We start from the raw sequence: 14900 nt of genomic DNA, 5'->3' as shown, positions 1-14900 counted from the left end.
ACACCAAATACAGGGATGCAGCTCTATTCCCCAATCCGTCTTATATGGGCTGCAAGTTTAGAACAATGAGTTGTGACCCAGAAGGTTGCAGGTTTGAGTCCAAACATGACAACAACTGCCTTTACAGGTCAGAACAAAGTCTAGGAGTAAGAGGAAAAAAAATATTTTCTCTGGAGTAAAGTGTCACATAGGCGACAAAATTTTAACTCTTGCAAAGGTGTGCCGAGAAACCAGGCCATCTCTGCATGTGAGGCAACACTGTTTCCCCCCCAATCACATACATCTCCTCAGAGATTGATCAGCCTTAGAGCTATATTAAAGCCTTAATGCAAGATTAACAACAGCCCCCCCTCAGTAGCTGTTTGTCTCATTCACAGTTATTGGTGACCAATGCACAGAGGATACCAGACGGGCGCAGGGGAGACCCAGATAGGTGTGGTGAGACCCAGGCAGGTACAAGTCAGACCCCAATGAATGTTGGTGAGACCCTGATGGGCACCAGAGTGACCCTGCAGGACTGTCCTGCAGAGCCCAGCCTCCCAACACAAGCACCTGCCCCTGAAGTTAAGGCCCTGACTACCTTTGCCTCCCCATATGTACCCAGGGACATCTGTGACAGGGAGTGTGCGCTCAGCCTAAAGAAAGAGGTCCGATCTGCGTTTGAAGTCACGTGACTCGCTGCCATCTCATGTAAGATTTCAGATCTCAGTAAAGACAGCAAGTGGCTCATCCCTCTGGAGGGAGGTGGTGAGTCAGAGGCACACCTACGCGCCATCCTGCAGAGGAAGCAGGAGTGCAGACACTGAGGGCAATGCAGTCATGAGGGCAGGGCTAAGCAGACAACTCTCCCCACACTGACAGCGCCCCATGCGGTGAGGGGGGCTTACTGCGGCCTCTCATGGCACTGGGCGGATCGACTCCATCTGCTAGGGTTCTGCCCTCGTCTCCGTGGCCACGGGCCGGGGGTGTTTCAGGGCAAATGGAGGGGTGGCTAGAACATCCTGTAATGGTGGGGTTCAGTAGCGAGGTGGGCGGACTAAGGATTTCAGAAGGGGGAGGGGGAGAGTAAGCCCCCACGGCAAACTGGCTCTGTTAAGAGGTGCTCTTCAGGGGCCTCTACATTTCTGTATATGGGGTTAGGGTTGGGCCCACCGCCCTCGGCCATGCAGGCCCCCTGAAACCTGCAAAGGACCCCAGGGCCGATCAGAGCAGCAGCGGGATGATCCTCCTGCCTCCTGCTGGTCAGCCCACAGCAGTGCGGTAACAGCAATGCCTCTGCTTGGTTACAGCCACCGCAGAAATAGCCTTTACCCCCCCTAGGCTGAGCTCCACGGCAGACAGACAGGAACGGGCGCATGGAAGATGCCCATCCCCAGGGAGGATGGAACTCGAAGATCAGGACAGTGGAGTCACACAAAGTCACACAGACTGATTCACACACGCAGACACAGAAATGCAGAAACTGACAGAGAGACTGATACACACACGCAGACACAGAAATGCAGAAACTGACAGAGAGACTGATTCACACACGCAGACACAGAAATGCAGAAATTGACAGACAGACTGATACACACACGCAGACACAGAAATGCAGAAATTGACAGACAGACTGATACACACACGCAGACACAGAAATGCAGAAATTGACAGAGACTGATACACACACGCAAACACAGAAATGCAGAAATTGACAGACAGACTGATACACACACGCAGACACAGAAATGCAGAAATTGACAGAGACTGATACACACACGCAAACACAGAAATGCAGAAATTGACAGACAGACTGATACACACACGCAGACACAGAAATGCAGTAACTGACAAACTCATACACACACACACACACACACACACTTTAAGGCAGAAGTCACAAAGAATATGTACACAACATTAGAAACCATTAGGTATAAACAAGTGACTAACAGTAACAGTGGACCAATCATGCCAAACCAATGATTGACTGACAGCGACTGTGGACAAATCAAACAAATCAAGAAAACACCAAGAAGCCAGTGTCTCTGGCTGACCAGCCTGCTGATGCATGTAAAGTGCGTCGTGCAAAGTAATCAGTTTGATAGGGTGCACATTACAAAGCAAACAAAGAATAAAAAGGAAAGAGGTTTCCCTCCTGCTTAAGTGGATTAAGAGACTGTCCAGCATCTCTACCTGAAGAACAATGGCTTTCCGGAGTATTGTCACTTAAAGGCTTCCTGTCCCACTGTCCACTAACCCCCCCATGAATTCCAAAGTGCCTCTGGCACAGCAAAGCTCTGTTTCAGCAAGATCATCCATGGTCCCGTAAATAAACACATTCTAACCACATTCAGGAGCAGGAGGGTGTTTCTGCACCCCTGTAATAAAGTTCAGGGCAGGGGGGTAGAGACAGCTAGGGAACTGGTGGGGGCCTAAAGCCAGCCTGGAAGTGGCGGAGGGGCCATATTTCCATTCCACGGGAGAGCAGGACCCCACAGGACGCGTCGGGGGCATCCAGGCCGAGCACGAGAGGGCGGCGCTCCATGGAGATGGACGCACTCAGAAATGGAAAATTGGATTTCCGTGTGGAGCAGGTGGTATGAGTGAGACTAACGACTGTAATAGGATTGCTAGGGCAGTGAAAACGCAAGCTTAAATGGCTGGGGCTAGCCAGCATAGCGGTAATACATTATCAGCCTATCGCAAACAGAGCAGCCCCCCCCGCCCCCCCACTGTCACCTGCAGGCAGCTGAGAAATCACGGCCCATGTTCGGCGATATTCACAAGGCGCTGTGTTTTTTTCAAAGGAGTGTAGATTTTTGGGCCCGCCATGTTTCGATAGCGATGGGCGGCAGCCCGGCACCTTGTCCTTCTTTAAACATCTGAGATCTGCCGTTTCCTCCCGCCGCCGCCAAACGACCATGCCACTAGCTCACCTCACACATCACCTCTGAGGGGGAGGCCGGCTCCCCTCATCTATCACTGTCATTACCCCAATCTGTCGTCTTAAGGGGGATAAAAAAAAAAATCCATACATCCTGTCCACACAAACAACACACGCAGCAACTTTCCGTCGTCGTCTGCACTCCCAGCTAGCTGAGCCTGCTTCGCTGAAAACGGGATGGTGAGGGTAATTCTGAAAATAAATAGATCTCGAAGTAGGCAGAGAAGCAGGGTGCTTCTGTATGAGCAGGTCCATTTGCAGCAGGACACTGCCGACTCACAGCAGACGTGAACAGCCTCGCATCCGTCCTGCGACGGCCTCACATGCAGAGAGGACCTCCTCAAGGCTAATGGAAGCCAGGCAGGCATCCTTTTGGTTTGGGACATTGCAGAGAATTATTACATTGAGTCTCATTCATTTGGCTGAAAAAACATTGGAAAATGAGAACCAGTTTCATTTTCTGGCTGTTCTTCATCTTTGTGATGGATGTTCTAAATATGTATTAATGGATTACAAAAGAAGCTAAAATCTGATAAGAGTATTGTGGTGATAAAACTCCAGAGGCCCATGAAATGACCTCCACTATTTTTTTTCTGGATCCAGGGTCGCCATTAATGACTTTAAACCCAGGAATCGTCCAGGAATACCTTGAATACCTCCCACAATGTTGATTAACAAAGTCTGGTGACCGGACGACCCTGTGTGTCTTTGAACGACATCGCTGACGCTGTCTGGAAAACAATCACCGTGCAAATCTGGAGTGACTGGTGATGGCTGGCTGACCCTTTTCAGCTTGCCTGTATCCAAGCGACAGCTAAGCACCAGTAGTCTTCCCAGTGCACCGTCCGAGCACAGGATGCATGTGTGACCATGGGGAAAGGGTGGTCCAATAAGGCCACTGGGACAACAAGACATGACAACAATGATTTGCTTAATTCCAATATTCTGTGTGCTCCTAGTCAGTGCAGGCTGGATAAAGGGGCGCTGCCGCATTTCAGCCACAGATAGTACAGCACCACGGACAGCTACTGCTAAGTTGTCCACTGGAACCACAAGGAAACAAAATGAGCTAGAGCTTGCGGCCAATCGGCCAGTGGTGTTCCCCTCGTCTTGTGGCTCCCTGGAAGGTATGCAAGCCATCAGAGCAGTAGGGGAGGACAGAGCTGGCTAGATAATCACTAACACTCCTGCTTCTCCTCTCTGCGTGGAGGGCTCACAAGCTGCTGTGCACCTGAGAGTCTCCACAAGGAGGGTGGACAGACTGACACGCTCCTCCTCCAGGCTCGACTGACGGAGACCTTCGCCTAGCTCCTTGGCTCGAGCCCCCCCTGCCTGGCCACCCCTGGAAACACATAACTGAAATGAACTTTTTGCTTTACCGCTGCAATCAGCGCACCCTCTCCTTTGATCCGGCTAACTTGTCGACAGTCTGTGAAGGAGCAAATGGCAAGACCGGCTCTCCATTATGGGCTTGTGGAGAAAGGTAGCGGCAGCTACTATCTGGCGATTGATGTGAACATCCAGACCAGCGGTCCGAATGAGACCTCTGCCCCGGAAGGAACCGCCGTCTTTGTGGTAAAGGTGGGGAGGGAGTGAGCTCCCTGCACACAGAATGACTGCATTCTGATCCATGATATTCAGTGAGAGTCATTCAGCATCTGCTCTGATGGAAACAGAACAGCTAAACAGAATCGAGCTGCTGTTGTGTTATGTCTGTTTCAGCCCCCCTGCTCGCAAGGTAAACAAGACAAAAGCAGAACTGACCAGACAGCAGTGCCCAGGGGGTGGCAGCCTGAGCCCCGCCATCACACACTCAGACACACACACACACTCACACAGACACACGCTCCGCTCTGCTCCCAAACTCCACCGGGATGAACTGGCTGCTCAAGCCGCACGGGACGGCTGCAGCTTGGAACCATGCTTTTTACAGAACCTGAGTCTCAGGGGGATCCGTGACTGACATGCGAACGCATCCTCACAATGATTGTAAGGAAATATTTGTAAAAACAGAGCATTAATCAAACTTCCTCTGCAGGCCTCACGTTGTAATCGCTAAAGACATTTAATCTATTTTATTTCTGACAGAGATGCTAAGGAGGGTCTGCAAATGTAACGCTACATGACATACATTTTACATTATCATTCCTTTTTCCAGCAGAAATCCCCAAATTTGCACACCGATTGCTGCACATAGTGTTCAGACGTGCTGCTTTTCTGAGGATTAAGTTTGCTATGGGCATCACAGAACCAGTGATGAAAAGGTCACAAATCAGCAACCCCCACCCAAACCCCCCCAACCCAGCATGGCCCACTGATGGATCAGTTACTCCTTCTCCTGCAGACATCAAAATGGCCGGTATAAGCAGGGGCAGGGTGACCTTTAACAGAGATTTAATGGCATGACACTCTCACTGTCCTGTTTGGCAGTCAAAACAGTGACATCCCATCACCTTTCACCCCGTTCATCACGCTACCTCTTTTCAGAGGCAAAAATGAGGGGGGGTGGCACAGCAGACCAGGACTAGGGAAATAGGAGAAGAGGAAGTACTGCACAGAAAGACGAGCAGAATTAGCCACATCCACATGGTCAGGTTTCGAAAACACTAAATATTTACGATGTTACCTTTGGGGTTTGTTCAAAGACTGGGGCAGCCCCTGTAGGACCAAGCAAAACAAGCAAACCACAGCCCCTTTGGATGGCAAGATTGGCAATATGCCTGTAAAAGGAGGAGCGATCCTTTTGGGGGGTTTCTGCGGACACGAGGGGGAAGTCCAGGCAGCATGCTTGAGATCTACTCTGGAAATACGTTTGGCTAATCCACACATCTGTATCAGAGGACTGTGAAAACAGGATGTTCTTTTAATTTGGACATTATGAATTTACCAGCTATTATCATCAACTGCTGCCTAGCTATACCTGCTATTGAGGTAAGAAGACCTCCTACACACAGAAGAGGCCCTCCTACACACGGAAGGGGTCCTCCTACACACGGAAGGGGTCCTCCTACACACGGAAGGGGTCCTCCTACACACGGAAGGGGTCCTCCTACCCACGGAAGGGGTCCTCCTACACACGGAAGGGGTCCTCCTACCCACGGAAGGGGTCCTCCTACCCACGGAAGGGGCCCTCCTACACACGGAAGGGGTCCTCCTACCCACGGAAGGGGCCCTCCTACACACGGAAGGGGCCCTCCTACCCACGGAAGGGGTCCTCCTACCCACGGAAGGGGCCCTCCTACACACGGAAGGGGCCCTCCTACCCACGGAAGGGGCCCTCCTACACACAGAAGGGGCCCTCCTACCAAGGTAAGAAGTCATCCACCCTGGTTTCCTGTTCCTTTTGAATTAGTGGGAAATTACCCCAAAGGCTGAATCATTTATAGATAAAAGTTTTTCATAGAGGTTATCTTGTGGGTTAAAGGAAGAAATCAACGTGGAGATGTTACCGTAAGCTGTGCATCATCTGGCAGATGTCTGCATAACATAATTAATGTTTTATTTTTTATGGCTGGAGTGAACATTTGCAAATAATCATGAAATGGTGCAATATGTTCCCAAAAAAAAAGGTCCAAGGCAATTGCCTGCAATGAAGTTAAAAGCCCTTATTTACTCCGGGAAGAAAAAGCCTAAAATTAGAAGCACACTTTACCTATGAGCAGAGTCTCAGCTCCTCTCGCAGCTTTCATCCACTCTGACTAAAGGCAACCTTTACTGCTGACCTAAGAAGCACTTCCCCATGAAGCTGTTGCTTTTCCCCCACATAATTAATGCTGTATTGCCTCCATTAAGCAAGGTGACCAGCGTGTAAAAACACGCTGCAACAAGTGTCTGTTTGCCACTATTTAGCCAGTTACTTTCCGCTTCCTAACAGGACAAGCACCGCAAATGTTTGGTAATTAGAAAATAAATTGCGAACCACTTTCTGGTGGAATTTATTTATAAATTTCGGAAAAACAACCTGGGAAAGCTGTATAACATCATTGAAGAGTCAAAACATGGAAGAGCCCCAGGTGTGCAAGCGATATCTCGGGCTGACTGATTTGGGGCGCTGGTGAAACACCCTGAACCCTTGTTCCTTCCACTGCCAGCCTGATTCTCTACACACGTTCCTGCTGGCCCAGGGAAACCAAAGTGACAAAGGAGGGCACTGATGTGGGGTGATGCTCCCCAACGCCCCCACCCTGCCACACGTCACACAACTGCCTGGATGGGAGGACAGACAGGATACAGTGACAGGGACACAGGGAAAGGGCTTAATGAAACAATCCTCCTCAAGTGCACTGTGAAATGCGGAATGAGAATGCACAAATATGCTCTGCAGCCAGGTCCCTGATCATGTACAAATTATGGGTTATAAACAAGACAGACCAGTTAACTTATAACTGGTTAGCACTGTACACCTTACAGAAATGTGTCACCATTTCTTTGCACAAGTTGATGGGAAGCAGTTCTTTCACCAAGACAGTGTGTGGCTGAGGTCCTTGAAAAGTATGCCAAAGCTGAGCGGGGGTCACCAAACCCTAACCCTAAGCCTAAGCCTAACCCCAAGCCTAACCCTAACCTGTGGCAAAGCCTGGCTGCCATACTGACCGCCTGGAGGAAAACTATTAATGAGCAGTGAATATCCGCAGGTACAGGTCTCAAAAAGAACGGGGACTGATACAAGGGAGACAAGTGCATTGTTTTGACTACAGTATTACAGTTGGTTTTTCTATCTAGTGGTCAGTCTCTGGATCATGTGATGATCGAAAGTGCCTCCCCCCCATAAAGCATGCAGGACCCTGACATGGACAGGGGCCAAGGGCGTGAAGCACAGCTGGTTTAACTGAATCCATGACGCCAGACAGGAAGCAATAAGTACCTTTGACGACAGACGGCACAGTGCTTCAATTCTGACTCGCTGCCCCTGACTGCTGATGCATTGCAGCTATTGCACAAAACCTCTATCCTATAATCCCCTAATCTGCTGGAACCTGGAAATCACTGTCTGCATCTGTCAGGCTAAAGGCGAGAGGGCATGCTCACAGTGCGGCAGGACGACGCCCCAACCCACGCCGGACGGCACACGGCTGACCCAGGAAATGCGGAGGCCATCTTTGCAAAATAATTTCTACAAGGTAAGGCTTCTGTATCCTGAACAGGAAACAGAAATGTACGCACACAGGGACCAATAGAAGCCTGTGTTATGGCGCCCCCACCCCCGGCCCCTACACCGCCAGGCTACAGTGCCAGGCTGGCCATACATCAGCCTCTGGAAACGCAGACCGCCAGGGCATACTGCTCTTAGCCTGTATCAGGGTCGTCCTCCAGGAGGAGAGCCAAAGTGATCACTTTAATTTGTTTATAAGGGCCCTTTGTCACATCCACACAGATTAACGGGACAATCTGTCTTCCGCTAAAAAGCAGATTACTTCCCGCACTGGAAAATAAAATATTGGCGGAATTTGCCAGTTTCCCGACACAGGCCGCTGCCACCCCAATGAGCGGGAATGGGCTCTTACGCACTTCGCTTACATGTCTCGTCCCCCAGCCCGTGCAACTAATCCAGGCAATTTCAGCAGCGTCTTACTGAAGTTCAACAAAGGGCCCGTCTGAATGTCACCATCTCCGCAGTCAGTGGGCAGCTTTCAACTTAACATAAAGCAAAGTTCTCTGTGAGCTGAACTTTCATCGGTCGGCTTTGACTTCCTGTCTTTGTTTTTGCGGAGCTCTTTGAAGGTATCTGACCAATTTCTAAGTAAAAGCGAAACGCTGGGAGAGAGATTAAATGGATTTGGTCATAAGGGGTTTGTGCTGTGCTGCGATCCATTTGGCACGAGCGATGCTGGGTTGGCCAAGCTGAGGGATTGCGTGCTGATTACGTGTGACATGGCTGTGCATGGTGAGCCGAGATTAAGGCTACGGGCAGAGCCCAGAGTGCAGTACAGCTGTGGGCACCCAGCACACACTGGCTGCCAGGGAGAGCAACCAGGGTACAGTACAGCTGTGGGCACCAGCACGCACTGGCTGCCAGGGAGAGCGACCAGGGTGCAGTACAGCCGTGGGCACCCAGCACACACTGGCTGCCAGGGAGAGCGACCAGGGATGGGTGGATGGATGGATAGATAGATGCTTTATTCTCATTGGGATTTTGTCAATGAGATTTAGTTTGGAACGTACCAGCAGATGCACAGTATATTAACAATTAAATAGATTCTGAGGCATAAATAGAATAGGAGAATAAGGTATGTACAGACACTATACACACACACACACACAATAAGGTGCTGGTGAGTTGGTGGGTGAGCAATTTGCAGAGGTAGAGTTTACCAAGTGGTCTGAATGCACATAAATATGGGTATTGCACATTTTGGGGAATTGCATCAGAAAGTATGCCCAGGGTGCAGTACGGCTGAGGGGACCCAGCACGCGCTGGCTGCCAGGAAGAGTGAGAACTCGTTCAGCAAATGGTGAGCAAGAGGGACCGGTCAGAGGAAACCGATTGTCAAGTGTATGCCGGATGTGTCTATGTGCCCCTGCCTCTTTTTAAATCCCACTCAATTAAGCACAAGACCTGGTCCCTCCAACCCAAAATGGGGAAATGGGTCATTTTAATGGACCTTTTTTGATCGACGAGTGACTGTCACTTCTGTGTGAACACTGGGGATTACAGAAAAGGGTGTGGCTATGGTAAGCTTCAGTCGAGCTGGGTAGGGAACCCAAAGCGGATGACAGTATACACCCCCCCCCCCTCCCCCTCCCCCTCCCCCTCCCCCAATCGAAGATGTTACAAATGGTGGGTGAAGCCCAGGAAACACTGCTGATCAGGTCCCCTGCCACCTCTTGATAGCAGCCCAGTTATCAGGTACCTCAGACCTCTCTCTGTCAGGTCCTCTACTATACCTTCAGGCTGAACATTTTCAGTTCCCCAGGGAATATACGTCGTTTGGAGTGCTGCCAAATACTGACTTTCACAGGAGTTGAGATGAGGTGACTAGTCTTTCTGAAGGTTTTGTTTCGTGTGTACTATAAACAAGCCTGCTTACCTGGGCTTGCCCAGATAGCAGAAGATGAATTCCCTTCTTTAGTTTGGGTGCAGTGATGCGGGTCTAATGGAGAGCAGATACAAGGGGATGCGGAGCAGAGCTCAGGACCTCAAAGGCCAAGGTGCTGTTTCAATAAATCGGCGCAGCATTAGACGGACTCGCAGGAATGAAGGGCGATATGCTTCTTACGCCTCATTGAGCTCCCAGAGGCTGGCGGATCGGCAGGGCAGCGCACTGCGAAGACGCAGCAAAGTCCGGACAGACTTCGGGGAAACCTCCCGACTACTCCGGCTTTATTACGGTCCCGCGCGACACCGGGGGGGGGATACAAAAATACACATGCAAAGATTAACCCTCCGAGTGAACTGTTTACCTTATAAGCTCACTGTTTCCGATCAGAATAATGCCCGACGGAAAACTTGCGCTTATTTAGCTGTCAGCAAGCCGACCCGCATCCCGACTATCTCCTATATGAAATGGCGTACATTTATTTTTCGGGTTAAAACACCTGAGCGCACACATAAACACAAACAAGATGCTGGCCTCCGTGCACGCAGTGCCGGGGCGCCATGAGTTCACTGCAAAACAGCGGGATGCACTCCCGCCTGCCGACCGCCCTGCCTCCCTAGCCCACTGCCGAAGCCGGCACATCGCGGCGATCCAGCGGCATTCCTGTTAAAGAGCAAATAAAATATAAACTCAGCTAGGCAGCGACAGAATGGGGGCTTCTCCCCCCGACACTGCGGGGCTAGTCCACAAATATACGCGGACACGCTGCTTGCACACCTGCCGAAATCCATACGACGGCGGTATCTTAGGATAAATGTACTATCCGTACCCCAATAATAATCACCACGATTTGTCAAGCATTTCAGCCCGACCGGCGATAACTTCACAAGCAAAAGCTTCGCTAGTTGTTTTGATTTCACAAAAACAGCGTGTTCTGCAATGATTTACGTAATAAGCTGTCGCATCATCATTTCGAAACGTGATAAAATATCTTACCTGTTCAGAGCAGCGTCCCTTTACAGCATTATCCCCTTCCGAAGGAAACTTTTGCTCTCTAGGAGCACGATGCGGGGGTTGCAAGTTTTTTATGTCTATTATTATTCGTATTCGCCACAGGTGAATATCACGTTTACTCTACAACACCTTTCGTTTTTTCCAAAAATAAATAAAAACACTGAGATAAAGCAAACTCAATTTTAAAACACTGAACAAACGAAAGCAAGGCGACAGCGCCGTCCATCAGGTGTCCTCTGACGGGGCGAGCTGCAGGGAATGCCGTTATCAGTCTTGCGGCCGGGTGACCTTTCTCTCCCGATTAAACCCAAACGAAGGGATTGTCTGAATGAGAGTCAGCCGATCGGCGAGGCGAGGCAGACCGGGAGCTACCATTCACAGCGAGGGAGAATCCTCCTCCCCTCCCCTGCCGCACCGCGCCGCGCACACGGGGCAGGTGCGCGTAACCGCCTCACCCTTAATGAACGGGCTACTGAGGCGCGCATAGTGCGCGTAACCGCTTCACCCGTAAATAACAGGCGGCGCGTAAGGTGTGAGATTATCGCTCAGCCGCAATTTACTGCCAACCAGACCAGTATCGTGCCCCGTGGAAACTTCGCCCCTTCTAAGGCATCAGGGGAAAATCCATGCAAAGAACTGGGGAATGCAATTAATTTTCTACGAGCAGATGCTGGGAAAGTCGTGGGTCCAGATTCTGGCAGGTAAAGAAAAGGCATTTGAAGATGGGCCCCATCGCAGTAACCCTTCGCTTCGTACCTCGCAGCCGTTGAGTCGGATGTTTCTGACTGGGCTGCGGCGTTTAGATACTCGGTTCAGGAGATCAAGCTCCGGTGCCAAGCTGTTTTACGGTACAGATATCGAGATAAGCTCCGATTTCACAAAGCACTGAAGCCTGGAGGCGGCTTCCGTTTCATTAAGATGGGGCCCGGCCAAATCCAAACTTCTAGACGGCTTCTCTTGTGCCCCATTATGCGTGGCTGCACACGGCTATTAGTGCTGATGGACTATCAGTGTGCATACGAAGTGACCCAGGCTCGTTTGGCCATGGTATCCCTCCCCATGACCCTATCATAGTTTTATATGAACACTAACAGCCCCGTGTATCCGGCTTTATGCGCGATGGAGACAGCGTTTGTAGGGGCATCACAAATTGCGAACAAAAAAGCAGGAAAAAAAGCTTTGAACATCTATATAGGTAGGAAAACGTCGAAAGTAGAAAGTCGATCACATATCCGAACATGCACGCTGCGATTAAATTATTAGCAAATCCACGAAAATTGTTATGAAAAGTCAAATGTTTGTCGGACGTTTTGGTTGTTTTGGTGAGTTGTAATGAAAACGTAGCTATACGGGGGAAATAAAAAAGGAATACAATGCTTGTACAGGGAATATGGCCCCAGGTCTCCAGGCATCGCTGAAGGGAATGGCGGTAGTCTGAAATGTGGCAGATTTGGGCGCAACGGCAGTTTAATAGGAAGAAGAGGTGCTGGGATAATAATTTGTAGCGTTAGTTCTGCATCGTTAACGTACCTGTACGATTTAACGAACATATGGCGATTCTTAAGTCTTAAGCACCGACCTAATGCAAAAAAAAAAAAACGTTTTTGGCCTTTTTTTTATTATTAAAAAAAACGGTGTCCCTCCCAATGCGCCGTGATGGTCAGTGAGCAGAGAATGAAAGATGCGTATTTTGTATTTGCACATTTTCATGGAAACATCGACAATGTTAATTTTAATATGAACATTTTTGAGTCATACAAGATCAAGCCATTTTATTTGTTTGTCTTCATCTCAAGCCGTTTCTGCTCGTGGTTTATTTTTATTACCAATTTTGATCTATACGCATTTTTGTAATACAGATCCTACAATTGGGGACACAAATGTAAAACTGCCGAATGTTATCACTGTCATTAATGAAGGATTCAGAAAATAAAAAGTGCATTTAAAAAATCTGCAGAATTTGCAGTGTATAACAAGCCTTTAAATGTATTTTGAAAGTCCTTCATACTGATTGTCACGCCCACAGGGGCGGGGTCAGACAGACGCAATCCGGCCACACACGATTAGCCACCTATATAAACTGAATGCCCCAGAACTGGGTTGCGAAGTATTGAGCCGATGTTAAGACGCTGTACCAAGCAATCTTCTTGTCTCCAGTCTGCCCGGTTACCCCTGCCTTACCTGTCTCCTCCTTGTGTTATCCTGACCTTCTCTCCTTCCTCTCCCAGACCAGCTCCCGCCCATAACCTACCTGTCCTGCTGAGCCCGGCGTCCTCTGTTCCCCGTTCCCAGTGTTCCTCGTCTCTGTGCCTACGTGTCGGACGGATTCTCCTGGTAACAAACACAGCTCCGGAACAACAACCTCGATTTCTGCGCACCCCTTCGGCACCTTCGCATCGGTCTGCAGCTGGGGACCTCGATCCCAAGTCCGCGGCTCCAGCCGGGAACGGCTGCTCAGAGGCGGCTGCACCCCTTCTCAGGAGAGGGCTGCCCCCTGTTATCGCTTGCCTGTATTCTGCCCCATTAAAGCCTTCTATTCCCTGCATCCCTGGATCTCCGCTTCCCTTTCTGCCTAGACGTGACACTGATACTGTCTGTAGAGTTTTTATAGTTGTACTCAACAAATCTATTGATTTACTGGCAGATCAAGTAAACTGTACTAGTTACTAGTAGTAACATTGTACCACTCACTCAGAGATACATCTAAGCAAATCCAGTGCCCCCCCCACCACCTGATACACCAGCCATACTTTCAAATTATCCATATTTTCCCAAGCAGCTTGTGAAGAGCAGTTCCTTCAGAAAAGCTGGCGCCATGATTCCTTCAAGGCCCACAGCAAAGGGCCTTATGTCGGGAAGCCATCATTGCTTCTTGAATTCATTATACACCAAATAACTTACATGAACTTTTATGAGCATTTTTGATACAGGGTCCTACCTTAGACTGTCAGCATGCCTCCGTAAACAAAGTTTTATCTTAATCGGCATGTAAACAGTTCTAGGTGCCTGAAGCGTTCTGTCGGTCACTTCAGGGAAGGACAGTGCACAAAGGGTCGGTTTCTCACAGATAAAGATTCATACGCAATGCGACGCCAGAATGATGATTATCCAAGATGTTTATGGATTTGCTTAACAGATACTTTGACCCAAAAGTTCCATTACACGTTCTGCTCTGTTCTAGCTAGACCAACATTTCCATTATTGCAGGTTACTATGCGTATCTGTCTGCTAGGTAGTACAGCCAAATGGAGGATAGAGATGTATTCATGCAGTACAGAGTAGTGTGGTGTCTTGGGCGTGCCATGCTATTTTGAATCCCTTCCCAGGTGTGATTTCAAATTCTACTGGAATAGCATTGCTTTTGAATATACTGTGGAAGTAGTATACCGCGGTATTAGGACTGGATAATATGACAGCAGGGCTGCATGATGGCTAACACAATACGCCTCATTAAAATTTAGGCATACTACTAATCTGCTTACCAAATTGTGGCTGTAAGTAAACGTCTGTATAGTACTGAAAAGCCGGCGTCCAGACACATTCACCCTCGTCATCTAAAGCCCTGGTGATTATTGGCATGCACCAAGTAACCAATGTGATATTGTGCAGCCCTATATGACAGTATGAAAAATTACTACCAAAGCCGAGTTGAATGTAAAATTTTTATGCACTGTGGCAGGGCGTGTCTGTTCTCTGTGGTTGTAGAACTTTTTCTGTGCGGGACAGTTGACAAAACCATGTGCATTGGTGATGGGAGGAAGGAAAGGAGATGTATTTTGGGACAGTCACAGACACGGATTTAATGAAAACCACGGGGAGGAACATAGACGAGAGGGAGCCATTTTGGCATCGGCAGGAGGGGAAACAATATGGGTGTCGGCATCCTGGGAGGGGCCCTACAGCTGGGAGAGAGGTCAGGTGTC

General features: G+C 49.3%; 1 protein-coding gene and 1 long non-coding RNA gene across 2 annotated transcripts in view; one reads left to right on the top strand and one right to left on the bottom strand.

The window, feature by feature from the left end:
• Positions 1 to 11393, bottom strand: part of LOC111848931 (teneurin-2-like) — an 84704-nt gene extending 73311 nt beyond the window's left edge. Inside the window, exon 1 of the mRNA XM_023821320.2 lies at positions 10960 to 11393. The gene's annotated coding sequence lies outside the window, so the exon portion shown is untranslated. The remainder of the gene's footprint in view (positions 1 to 10959) is intronic.
• Positions 11394 to 11398: 5 nt separating this feature from the next.
• Positions 11399 to 13522, top strand: LOC140593347 (uncharacterized). Its single transcript, XR_011993657.1, has 2 exons — positions 11399 to 11678; positions 13206 to 13522. It is a non-coding gene; the product is annotated as an uncharacterized lncRNA (long non-coding RNA).
• The last annotated feature ends 1378 nt before the right edge of the window (positions 13523 to 14900 follow it).

Source organism: Paramormyrops kingsleyae, chromosome 10 (assembly GCF_048594095.1).
Source record: "Paramormyrops kingsleyae isolate MSU_618 chromosome 10, PKINGS_0.4, whole genome shotgun sequence".
Lineage (NCBI taxonomy): Eukaryota > Metazoa > Chordata > Actinopteri > Osteoglossiformes > Mormyridae > Paramormyrops > Paramormyrops kingsleyae.
This window is presented reverse-complemented; position numbering and strand designations above follow the sequence as displayed.